The following is an 11,899-nucleotide window of genomic DNA, read 5'->3' as shown; positions in this document are numbered from 1 at the left end:
AATTAGAGAAAGTTTAGATTTTTTCAAAATTGTTTTCCCCCTTAACGGTTTTCAAACATGACCATATATGGGCGATTCCAGAGATGCCGTCTGTATCTATAGACCTAGACCTATATGTTCTGTGGGTCTTGAAAAAACAGTCAAAATCCTGAAAAACCTCTGGAAGGGGGGGGTCTCATTATTTTTCCCTCTCTCCCATTTCTTCTTGTTGCATATTGAAGTTCGATGCAAAATGTGACGTATTTATTGTGTTAAACTTAAACTCGGGACTGTATCGGATTACAACACCTGGAATGTACTGTATTAGTCACAAACTCACCGTTGGCAGGTCCCGTGGGCTGAGATCACTGTAAACCACAGATTTAAACTTGTTTTTAAGGTTAACTGCAGTTATTCAGACATTTAAAACGAGTTTGATGCTGGCTCTTTCTGGAAAACAGCCCGGCCTGACAGAAGCTGCTGCAGAGGAGGCTTTGTGTCCAGGCTGGTCCAGAGCGGATGGAGCGCGGCAGTTCTGAGACAGCGATTGTTCATTATAAAACAATGCCTCTTGTTCTCGCACAAAGACAACAGGCGGGAGCTTCCCCTTCACGACCTGCTCGTTCACAGAGCAGAGAGAGGAGCTCGTTCAGACGGACATACGGTTCAGTTTTAATCCACGGAGGAGCAGCTGTGGCTGAAGAAAGAGACATTCACATTTACAAAAACACCACTCGCTCAGACTCATGTGTGTTTTATCAGAGACACTTATAAAAGGGCTGGGACTGATTCCTATACTCAAATATTTATCATATAGAACCATAAAGCTGATGAATAAAGTTCATTTATTCCTTTTCCTTCTATTCAATTTCTTTTGCATTTGTATCATTTCTTGAGGTGAAACAACCAAAACAATACAAAAACAAGTTAGAAAGAATCATAAAAAATGCAGGAAAGGTGATTGGCTGTGAACAAAAATCACTGGACGTCCTTTATCAAACAGATCTGTGTAGAGCAGCTAAATCTATCGTCAGGGACTCAGAGCCTCCTCTGTCTGATGAGTTTAGTCTGATGCCTCTGGGCGCCGCTACAGAGCGCCTTGAGCTACAAACAAGGTGTACCAGGGCTCATTTGTGCCGAATGCAATAAACCTGCTGAATAAGCGCTAGTGGAGTCGCAGCACAACTGTTTTTAATTGTTCTTAACTTATTATCGTAACTTATTGTCTTTGATACTGTCTGTCATGTCAGTTGTGACGACGTGTGATTTTGTGACTGTGATGGTGAACCAAAGACAAATTTCCACCTCGGTGGAATATAAAGTAAATCTAATCTAATCTAATCTAACCAAGAAACTTCCTTTTTCTACAAAAGAAAAAACTAGTTTTTATTTTTTCCCTCAATTTTTAACCAACTTTCTCACATTTCCCCCCAAAATTCCATATTTTGCCATATTTATTTCCAGAAATTTCCCCATTTCTTTTTTTCGCATTTTGTTCATGTTTCTCCCCCAAGTTTTTTTTTTTTTCAAACAATTTTCCCAATTTTGCCCCAAATTTTCCCTGTTTTTTCCCCCCAGAATTTACCTCGATTTTTCAAAAATGTTCCCCTTAATATTTCCATATTTAAATAATAATAATAAAATCTGTGTTTTTTTCCCCCCAATTGTATCTTTACTCATGATGATAAACTGTAAACTGTCTAATATAATGTGTCCTCTGCATTTGACCCGCCCCTCGACGTCGCTTTAGTGGTCGAGGAAACCGAATTAGCCGGAGGAAACCACGAGGAGAACACGCAAACTCCACAGAAAGGCCCCGTCCAGGTGGGAATCGAACCCGGGACCTTCTAGCTGTGAAGCAGAGGCGCTAACCACTGTGCCGCCCGTATTCAACCGAACTGTTTTCCCTGCTTTTCTTTCTTTTTTAACCTCTTGGCGCATGAATTGATTTCCAATTGTATGAAAAATCAGTGTTTTTAGGTTTAGGTTCATTAAACGTTGACAAAACAGGGAAAAAAACAACGTTTCAACCTGAAATGTGTCGATTAGAATAAAAACAGCAACAGGATTTTTTTTTTTTTTTAAACCCATCTATAAAACAGATTTATAAAACAACATTAAAGCTCAAATGATTCAAAACAGACGAAGAGCAGAAGAAATCAGTGAATCAGTCGCCGCGCCGCCATCTTGAATGTTTTGGACGAGAGCGTGGGGGTGACGGGTTCTGTCTCCTGGTGCGTGACTGGACTGATGTGGCTCAGACGGTTCTTCTTTTGAAACAGAAAGGTCCCGGGACAGTCTTAACCCTAGAACACCATCGCCGAGTGTTTGTCACCCGAGCAAATCCATGTCTGTGATTTTAATATTGAGTTTATCGGAGTGTCCTGGGTCTCTGAGCTAATGTGTTTAACCCAGGGGTGCCCAAAGTGGGGCCCACCGGAACAATTAGGTTGGCCCGCCAGAGGGTGACCTACGTTTGCGCCGCATCTGGTTAATAACTCTCTCTCCCGTTCATTCTCAATGGCAAATATAGATGCAGTGCACTTTTTGTCCACCAGCGTCAAATTGGGGGCGCTGTTTCACTCCTTTCGCAAAGTTAAGGAAACACTGTTCTTGTGTCTTGGTGTTTATCAATCACACAGCGTCGTAGCATCAACTTTCCCATTTTTCTAACTTTTTTTTGCAAAAATCGTTGACATCTATGACTTATAAAAGAATTGATGCTGAACTGACACTTTCAAAATGATATAATATGACTATATTTGACTTAAAGAAATGAATGAGCTAAAGTCACTGTAAGTACTGCAGGTACAGGTGGTGCTGTTGTTTCCATTTTGTTCTATATTGCTACAATAATTGATTTTGTTCTACTAAAACCTAGCTTTTGTAGCATGTTAACCCCTTAACTCCCACCTGAACCGAGCACATTTTCTCCAGTTTGGCTTTACCCCAGTCCAAAAGCTTCTGGTAAAAAGCTGTGAAAATAGCAACAAAACTGAGACGAAAACAATGTTGGAAATGTGACAAAAAATTGAGAAAACATTGACAAAAAGTGATGAAAAATTGAAAAAGTGGCAAAAATGTGACAAAAATGACAAAATAATGACATAGACGTTACAAAAATGAGTTGAATGCCCAACAAAAAAATGCTGGAAAAAAAATCTGATTACGTGAGGAAAAAGATCCTCAGACGGGAGTTAAGAGGTTAATTGCATAGGTTGAATTAAATGCAAAGGTATACCAAAAAAGAAAATAAAGTAACTTTTATTATTTGCAGTTATATGTTTCACGCTCGACATCGCCGTGTTTGGCCCGCGACCCACAGGCACTTTTTCATTTTGGCCCTCGGAGACAAAAAGTTTGGGCACCCCTGGTTTAACCCCTTAACTCCCACCTGAACCGAGCACATTTTCTCCAGTTTGGCTTTACCCCAATCCAAAAGCTTCTGGAAAAAAAAGTGTCAAAATAGTGATGAAAAATGTGTGATTAACAACTGGGGCTGTCACAATGATTAGTATATCGACTAAAACGATATATTTTTGGGCTCCATATTTATCGTCTGTACATTTATTAGCCTTTCCCCCCTATTCTTTCTTTGTTAAACTTAGATGAAGCAATTTGGGTTTCATTATATCTCATGTTTATTGCAGCTTGTGTGGTGTTTTAGGATATGATGATGCACTTTAAGAACAAAGGTTTGCTGTCATTTTCATACCTGAGACTTGACAATAAAACCGTTTATCGCGACACTTTTCTGCCTCAATATATCGAACTAAAAATTTGTTATCGTGACAGGCCTAGGAGCAACAAGTTTTGTAGCTTAGCTTTCAAATGAGGCGCTACACTGGCCTTTTAGATTTGGGTAAAACTGGACTGGAGAAAATGCACTTGGTTAAGGTGGGGGTTAAGAGGCTAATTCATGGTTGACCTTCAGGACTAACACATTTATTTCTTTGCTCCGGTCTCAGAGTTTGTGCCTCTGGCCTCACAGTAAGTGAGTAACACGGAGTCATTTATATTTAGCTTCTCTCCTGTGGCTGTTTGTGCCGAGGACACTGAGCTTCACCAGAGAAGTCTCACAGATCCAGGAACGGCTGGACCAAAAACTTTCCATCTTCATTATGACATTTTTTAGGAATTTTTTCGTTCCCAAATTCCATCCATCCATTTTCTTCCACTTTTCCGTTGCCGTGGTCGTGGGGGCAGCGGTTGGGGCTGTCCAAATCACATTGCACCAGCCCCAACAGCGCCTCCTGCAGGTGGTGGGTCCACAGAAGGACGGCCTCATGGTTCTCAGGCCTGTTGGTCTCTCATAAGGAGCTTCTGAACCGCTCTTTGTCTGACCCGTCACCTATAGGACCAGTTTGCCCTGGGAGACCCTACAGGGGCACGAAGCCCCCGCCAAACAGAGCTCCAGGATCATTCGGGCGCTCAAAATATAATATAATGTATAAAGTATACAAACAAACAAACAAACAAACAAACAAACCCCTCCACCACGTGAAGGTGGCGGTTCCAGGATGGGAGCCCAAATTCCTTATTTTGTAATTTTGGAGCATTTTTATCTGGTCCTCTCATGATGCTTTTCTTTCATTTTATCAGACATGACACAGTTTAATATAAACTGTGACTCACTTTGTCACCGGTTCTGTTCATTACTTTTATGGACAGAATTTCTCGGCGCAGCCAGGGGCCGGAGGGTGTCCGGTTTGGGAGCCTCAGAGTCTCATCTCTGCTGTTTGCAGATGATGTTGTTCTGTTGGCTTCAACAAACCAGGACCTCCAGCGCGCTCTGGGGCGGTTTGCAGCCGAGTGTGTAGCGGCCGGGATGAGGATCAGCACCTCCAAATCTGAGGCCATGGTTTTCCACCGGAAAAAGGTGCTTCCCCTCTTCAGGTCGGTGGGGAGTCCTTACCTCAAGTGGAGGAGTTCAAGTATCTCGGGGTCTTGTTCACGAGTGAGGGACAGATGGAGCGTGAGATGGACAGACGGATCGGTGCGGCGTCAGCAGTGATGCGGTCGCTGTATCGGTCTGTCGTGGTGAAGAGGGAGCTGAGTCTGAGGCAAAGCTCTCGATTTACCGATCGAGCTACGTTCCCACCCTCACCTATGGTCATGAGATTTGGGTAATGACCGAAAGGACGAGATCGCGAATACAAGCGGCCGGAATGAGTTTCCTTCGCAGGGTGGCTGGGCGCACCCTCCGAGATCGGGTGAGGAGCTCAGTTACCCGGGAGGAGCTCGGAGTAGAGTCGCTGCTCCTTCACGTCGAAAGGAGCAGCTGAGGTGGCTCGGGCATCTCTTCCGGATGCCTCCTGGTCGCCTCCCGCGGGAGGTGTTCCAGGCATGTCCTAGTGGGACAAGGCCTCGTGGAAGACCCAGGACACGGTGGTGGGACTATGTCTCCGAGCTGGCCTGGTGTCGCCTCGGGGTCAGAACATCTGGAGGAGGTGTGTGTGGATCGGGAAGTTTGGGCATCTCTGCTGAGACTGCTGCCCCCGCGACCCGGCCCCGGATAAAGCGGAAGAAAATGGATGGATGGACGACTCACATGTGTCATGTTTTTATCGGGTGTTTTTTTTATTTTAATTTTGTATTATTTTATTTATCAGGTGTTTTATCTCGGGTAAAAATCCCCCGCGTTAGTGATAATGTTCTGAATTTGAGCGATGGTGTTCTAGGGTTAAAGGACCAGCCCACCGTTTTTCCATACTGAGAGATGTTCTTACCTGAGCTTAGACGAGTTGATGTGTACCTGTCTGGTCTTTGTGTGTGCACTCAGTCACGCAAAACGACCAAAGATGTTGCTAGCACTTGGCCTCTCCCAGTATATTCCTATATCGCCGACCTTGCTCTTCCACGGACACACAGGTAAGAACAGATCTCAGTCTGTGAAAACCGTGGCCTGGTCCTTTAAAGGAGCGACTTTGTTGTTTCAGCTCAAATAAATTATAATTTTGTTTTTTTTCCCATATTTCTTTACTTTTTTCAATTTTTTGGGGCCAATTTTGTTTTATTTTTGCCCCAATTTTTTCATGTTTTCCCAATTTTTACCCCTAATTTTTTTTTTTTTTTTTTATTTTCCCTATTTTCCACCCAATTTATTCCCAAATGTTTTCCTTTAACCTCTTAACGCCCACCTGAGCCGAGCACATTTTCTCTGGTTTGGCATTATACAAATCTAAAAGCATCAAAATAGCAACAAGAAGAAAATGAGGCTAAAAACATAACAAAAAAGGCCAAACAGGGGCCACAAAAAGGAACAAAAAATAAAATAACAGTAACAAAAAAGCTGCAAAAATGTGACAAAATCGCAAAAAAAAAAAAAACTTATGAAAGTGCAGCAAAACCTTTTCAAAAATTACGAAAAGGCAATAAAAAAGGCTAAGAAAAAGTGACAAAAGGCAACGCAAAGAAAAAGATGCCTTAAGATCAGTGTTGTGGGTCTTAGCTTTCAAACGAGGCGTTACGCTGGCCGATAGGTTGGAAGCTCTAAGTCGGGAAGCTTTTAGATTTGGGTAAAGCCAAACTGGAGAAAATGCACTTGGTTAAGGCGGGTGGTATGAGGTTAATATTGTCACAATTTCTCGCATTTTTACCCCCTTTTTTCTGCCAAATTGTTTACACATTTCTTGACATTGGAGCTGGACCTGACATCTTCTGTTTCCTGGTTCTAGATGACAGATATTTTAGTGCAAGTATCGAAAGCTGAGCATCGTTATACCCAGCCCTACACTGACTCCCCACAGTAATACCTTCCCAAACAGTTATCAGAAGATGCTCAAATTATTTAAGCTAAAATGTTCTTTCACTGGTGATCAAGACCATTGTTCTGTCCCATTTACATTACTGCCCAATGGTTTGGTCCAGTGCCTCCAAAAGAGATATTGAGAAGCTACAGTTAATGCAAAATAAGGCGGCACGTCTCGCGCTACGGTGCTCAAAATATACAAATATTCAAAGGTTGCACCAAACATTAGGCTGGACATTGGTGAAGAATAGACTGCACTTTGCTCTTCTTTGCTTCTTTAAAAAGATTCTTGTGTTAAAACTCCCTAAGGTTTTGTATGATGTACTTGTATTCAGCTGTTTTATACATAGGTTTAACACAAGACATGCAGTAAATGGTCATTTTACTCCATCATGTAAAACCCAGACTGGACAGAAGACTGTTATGTTCAGAGGAATGAAATCCTGGAACTCTCTGCCTAAAGACATTTCTAACATTGCAGACATAAACATTTTTAAAAGGACTCTATTGTCACACTGCAACAATTGTAATATGTTGTAATTGTGTATTTATATTTTTATGCTGTTGTGATCTGTGGTCATTGTATGAAAATGTGATTTTATAATCTGGACCCCAGGAAGACTAGCCATTGTCAAGGGCAATGGCTAATGGGGATCTTAATAAACAAACAAACAAACCACCAGATGTCACTGTTTACCGCCACTGTTCCCACACTGTGTCACGGCGCATCGACACCATCGATACTCTCGGATTGTGTCTTTTTACTACTGAGGCTACGACTAAATAAATAAAGGAGTTATACACATAGAAAGTTATCAATTTAGTTATTAAAAACAAAAAAAAATCATGTTCACATTTAGGAAAAAAAAAAAAGTGATATCGAGTGAATACAGTGGTCATAAAAAGGAATTAAAACACAAACAGATTAAAACTTTAATAAGTACACTTAAGTAAAAAAAAAAAAAGAAAAAAAAAAAAAGATTTTCAAAACTAGGACCTTGAGTAACACTAATAATGCATTGTCACAGATATGTCACAGGTACACGATATAAACAGCTTTAGAATACGCGGTGTGTGTCTACCAAAGCACACCAGCTAAAGTCGATTCAAGTCATGTTCAACAACGACCAGGAAGAACTTTAGTTAAACCAAGCAGGGGATGGAGCAGACGTTCCTACAGAACCGTGGAGCAGACGTTCCTACAGAACCGTGGAGCAGATGTTCCTACAGAACCATGGAGCAGACGTTCCTACAGAACCATGGAGCAGACGTTCCTACAGAACCGTGGAGCAGACGTTCCTACAGAACCGTGGAGCAGACGTTCCTACAGAACCATCGCAGGCGGGAATGAAACCTGTGGCTGTTCGTCCCACAGGCCGAGCCACAGCTGTGCAGCGAGAGACTCAGAGGGACTCACTGGTCCCCCGACAAAGAGACAGAGTTTCGAGAGGTCGACCGATATTTGGGGATTTTACGATATCGGAGATCGTATATCGTTATCGTGATATATTTTGGATATCGTTGTGGACACGATGTCATTGATGTGACGCTCAGCTCCGTCAGAGAAGCATAAACACTGACTGTGGGGGCGGGGCTTAAAAAGGAAAAGGAAATGAAGGATGTAAACGGCTCGAGTGGATCATATTTGTGAGGAGATAAGTGTGGTGTAAAAAAATAATAATAATAAAGTGTCACTGAATTAAAGGTTAACGTGATAAGTCTTGTTTATGTCGCCCCGCCCTCCTTCTATCGCCCCGCCCTCCTTCTATCGCCCCGCCCTCCTTCTATCGCCCCGCCCTCCTTCTATCGCCCCGCCCTCCTTCTATCGCCCCGCCCTCCTTCTATCGCCCCGCCCTCCTTCTATCGCCCCGCCCTCCTTCTATCGCCCTGCCCTCCTTCTATCGCCCCGCCCTCCTTCCCGAGGCCTCAGGGAAACAGAAACATCGCGATGAAACTGGTACAAGTTAAACACAAAGGAATGAACCTTTAGTTTTAAGCTCCGCTATTGTATTTTTGATCGCTTGATCGCCACGCTAACTGCTGCGGCTAGCAACAGCATGCTAATGCTAGCGGGAAGCTAATCAAAGCCGGACAGAAACTCTGATTGAATCACCAAAGTAACTAAATAAAAGCTGAGGTGGCCGATTTTTTACATTTTTAAAGGATTGTAGAGCAGACTTTTGATCAATATCTTTCTTTTTTTAATGCCCAATGGTTGCTAAATTTTTCCCATTTTTTTTCCTTATGTTTGCCCAATTTTTTTTAAATTATTTTCCCTATTTCCCCAGTTTCTTAAAATGTTTACACATTTTTCTAAACACATTTTTTCCTTATTTTTGCCTACATTTCTCTCAATTTCCCCCCAAATAATTCTACAACTGATATGATATGATATACAAATGATATTCTGCTTTCTGGTCCTAGAGGACAAACATTTTAGTATCGGTATCGAAAACAAAGTATTGTTAAAGCAGTACTCAGCAACTCATGCCCCTAGAGGCCATAAGCGCAACTGCAGGTGTCGTAGCAAGTTGCGTTTTTTTACTCAGTAATTGTCCGTGAGAGTAAATACTACTCTGACAGAAAAGACAAAGTGACAGAGGGATATTTTTCATCCAATTACACAATGGAAATCCTTTTTTTCACTCAAACTTGGCTGTAAATACTGTTTAAGTGGTGCTAGCCCACAGTTAGCTTTGCCCGTTAGCCTGTTAGCTTCTCCATTCGTGTGGAGAGGCAGATAAAAGACCCTCCAATCATCCCATTAACACGTGTACTACCCCCAGATGGACTACGGAAAGGATTTATTAAGGTAAACAAGGTACTTAAAGTACCGGAAATGGAAACATTTGGGAAAATCGCCCAAAAAATATCAGCATCGGCCCAAGAAAAACCCGTATCGGTCGACCTCTACATGCCATTGCTTACTAGTCCCTTTATTCCTAAGCCCTCGCTCTGCTTTCGCCGAGGAATGAACGGTTTTATCAGTTAAAGCACAACTGTAGCTTAACTTTTAGCCACTGTTCAAATGTTTATGGGCCTAACAGTGACTTCCACAATAAGAAAACTACGGAATGGGATAAAGAGTGGCGGACATTTGAGGAATGCACTTTGCTCAGTTTGCATTGACAGGCATTAGGAACGACGCGCGTTTGGGGAAACCACCACCTCCTCCGGACAGCACGGAAATGCAAAGTAATGCCCAAAACACGCCGTGCAAAAGGTTTGTATAAGTCCGTGCTGTGCGGGGGAAATGCGTCCGGAAAAATCACGGGAATAAGTGGGATTTCATTTTTTTGGGGAGGGGGGGGAGTTGAGGACAAAGGCCGAGGAACGGGGGGCGATCAAGTGCATCGACTTATTACAGGCTCCAAAAAGTGCAGAAAGCTCCGGAAAGGAACGGTATCGACTCGTCTCGGAGCATCGCCGGATCCAATCAGTGTTGTCTGGGCTCACGCGGAGAATTAAAGGGACGTTTCGGGATGTTTGACATAGGGCCTCATTTCCTAGTTATCCAGAGTGTTGCTGATTTCTGGAGATATTTGCAGTTCTTGTATTTGAAGAGTTTCGTGGTGCTAGGCTAGTTCAAGGCTAGCGCATGTCTATGGTATCAGCTAGCCTGCATTAAAAACAGTGTGACCCGCTCCACAGAGCACCTGAGGCACTTATAACACCACCTGACTAACTATATAAATGTCTGTGGCCATAGAATCATGTTTGAAATATATCTGACCTTGTATACCATGAATTACCGCATTTTGAGGGACTATTTTCTGGCAGATCACTCCGCCGCCGCTGCGTAGCTCATACAACCACAAAGCTGATGCTGCTCAAATATAGGAAATTATTCTATCGACACAGGCATTTATATCGTTAGTCTGGTGTTATACATGTGTTTCCAGTGACATCATGCATAGTTCCGGCAGCCATTTTGAATACCGAAGTAGAATTATGCAGTACTACAACATGTAATAATATCTGTACTCAGGATATAAATGAAAGACAGCTGAATGACAGTGGTATTTTTATGTACTCGTAATCATTGCTCAAGAAGAAAACAGTTAAAACTCGGCCCCAGAGACGCAGGTTTATGTGAAGAAACCAGAGAATCTGTGTCTGTGGAGCTACAGCAGGATTTACTAAAGATCTGCTTCACTCAACTTAACACATCGAAGAGGAAAACGGAAAACCTTTCTCTGTGATTTTTACAGTTCGTCATGTCAACAGAGTCTCAGTCTGTCAGTGTTCAAGCTGCTCAAGACGCTAGCATGCTACCGGTTAGCAACTGTCAATGGCTTCAACACGATAAGCACTTGTGTGGCTCACATGTATGAACACTGATGAAATACTACAGCAGGGGTCGGCAAGTTTGTGTCATGGAGGGCCGATTTTCTTCAATGCCAAAACACCAAGGGCCGAAACTCACAATTGTAGCCCAAAGTAAAGCACCTTTTTTCCACAAATATAAGTTTTGCTCATAATATATGACCTAATGGGGTGTTTTGCTGGGAAATGTGAAAATATTGACAGTATTCTACACATTTTAGAGTCACATATTTGGTCTCTGATTTATGAATCATGTTTCTTCAAAATTCTCTTGGGGGCCAAAGGTTTTATGCTGGAGGGCCGAATTTGGCCCCCGGGCCTGACGTTGCCTACCCCTGTACTACAGTAAAAGTATGTTGTATCCAAGGCCAGATGTTTGTGTTTCATGGGTTTCTCTTGGAGAGGTCAGAGCTGAGCTGTTGAAGCTAAATGCTAACCGGTAGCATGCTAACATCCTAAACACTGACTCACTGGTTTCTTCACATAAACGTGCGTCTCTGGGGCCGTGTTTTAACTGTTTTCTTCTTGAGCAATGATTACGAGAACATCAAAATGCCACAGTCAATCAGTTGTCTTTCATTTCATATCTTCAAATCCTGAGTACAGATATTGTCACATGTTGTCGTACTGCATAATGCTACTTTGGGATTCAAAATGGCCGCCACCAACAACAAAAGTCACATGACTGAAAGGCATATAAGTGATTTGCCTCATGTGGACTGTGGAGTGTGTCAGACTGTTTTTAATGCAGGCTACTAGTTACCATAGACATGCACTAGCCTAGCATTAGCCTAGCGCCACGTAGCTCTTCAGATATCTCCATAAACCATCAGCAACACTCTG

Source organism: Gobius niger, assembly GCF_951799975.1.
Source record: "Gobius niger genome assembly, chromosome: 1".
NCBI lineage: Eukaryota > Metazoa > Chordata > Actinopteri > Gobiiformes > Gobiidae > Gobius > Gobius niger.
This window is presented reverse-complemented; position numbering follows the sequence as displayed.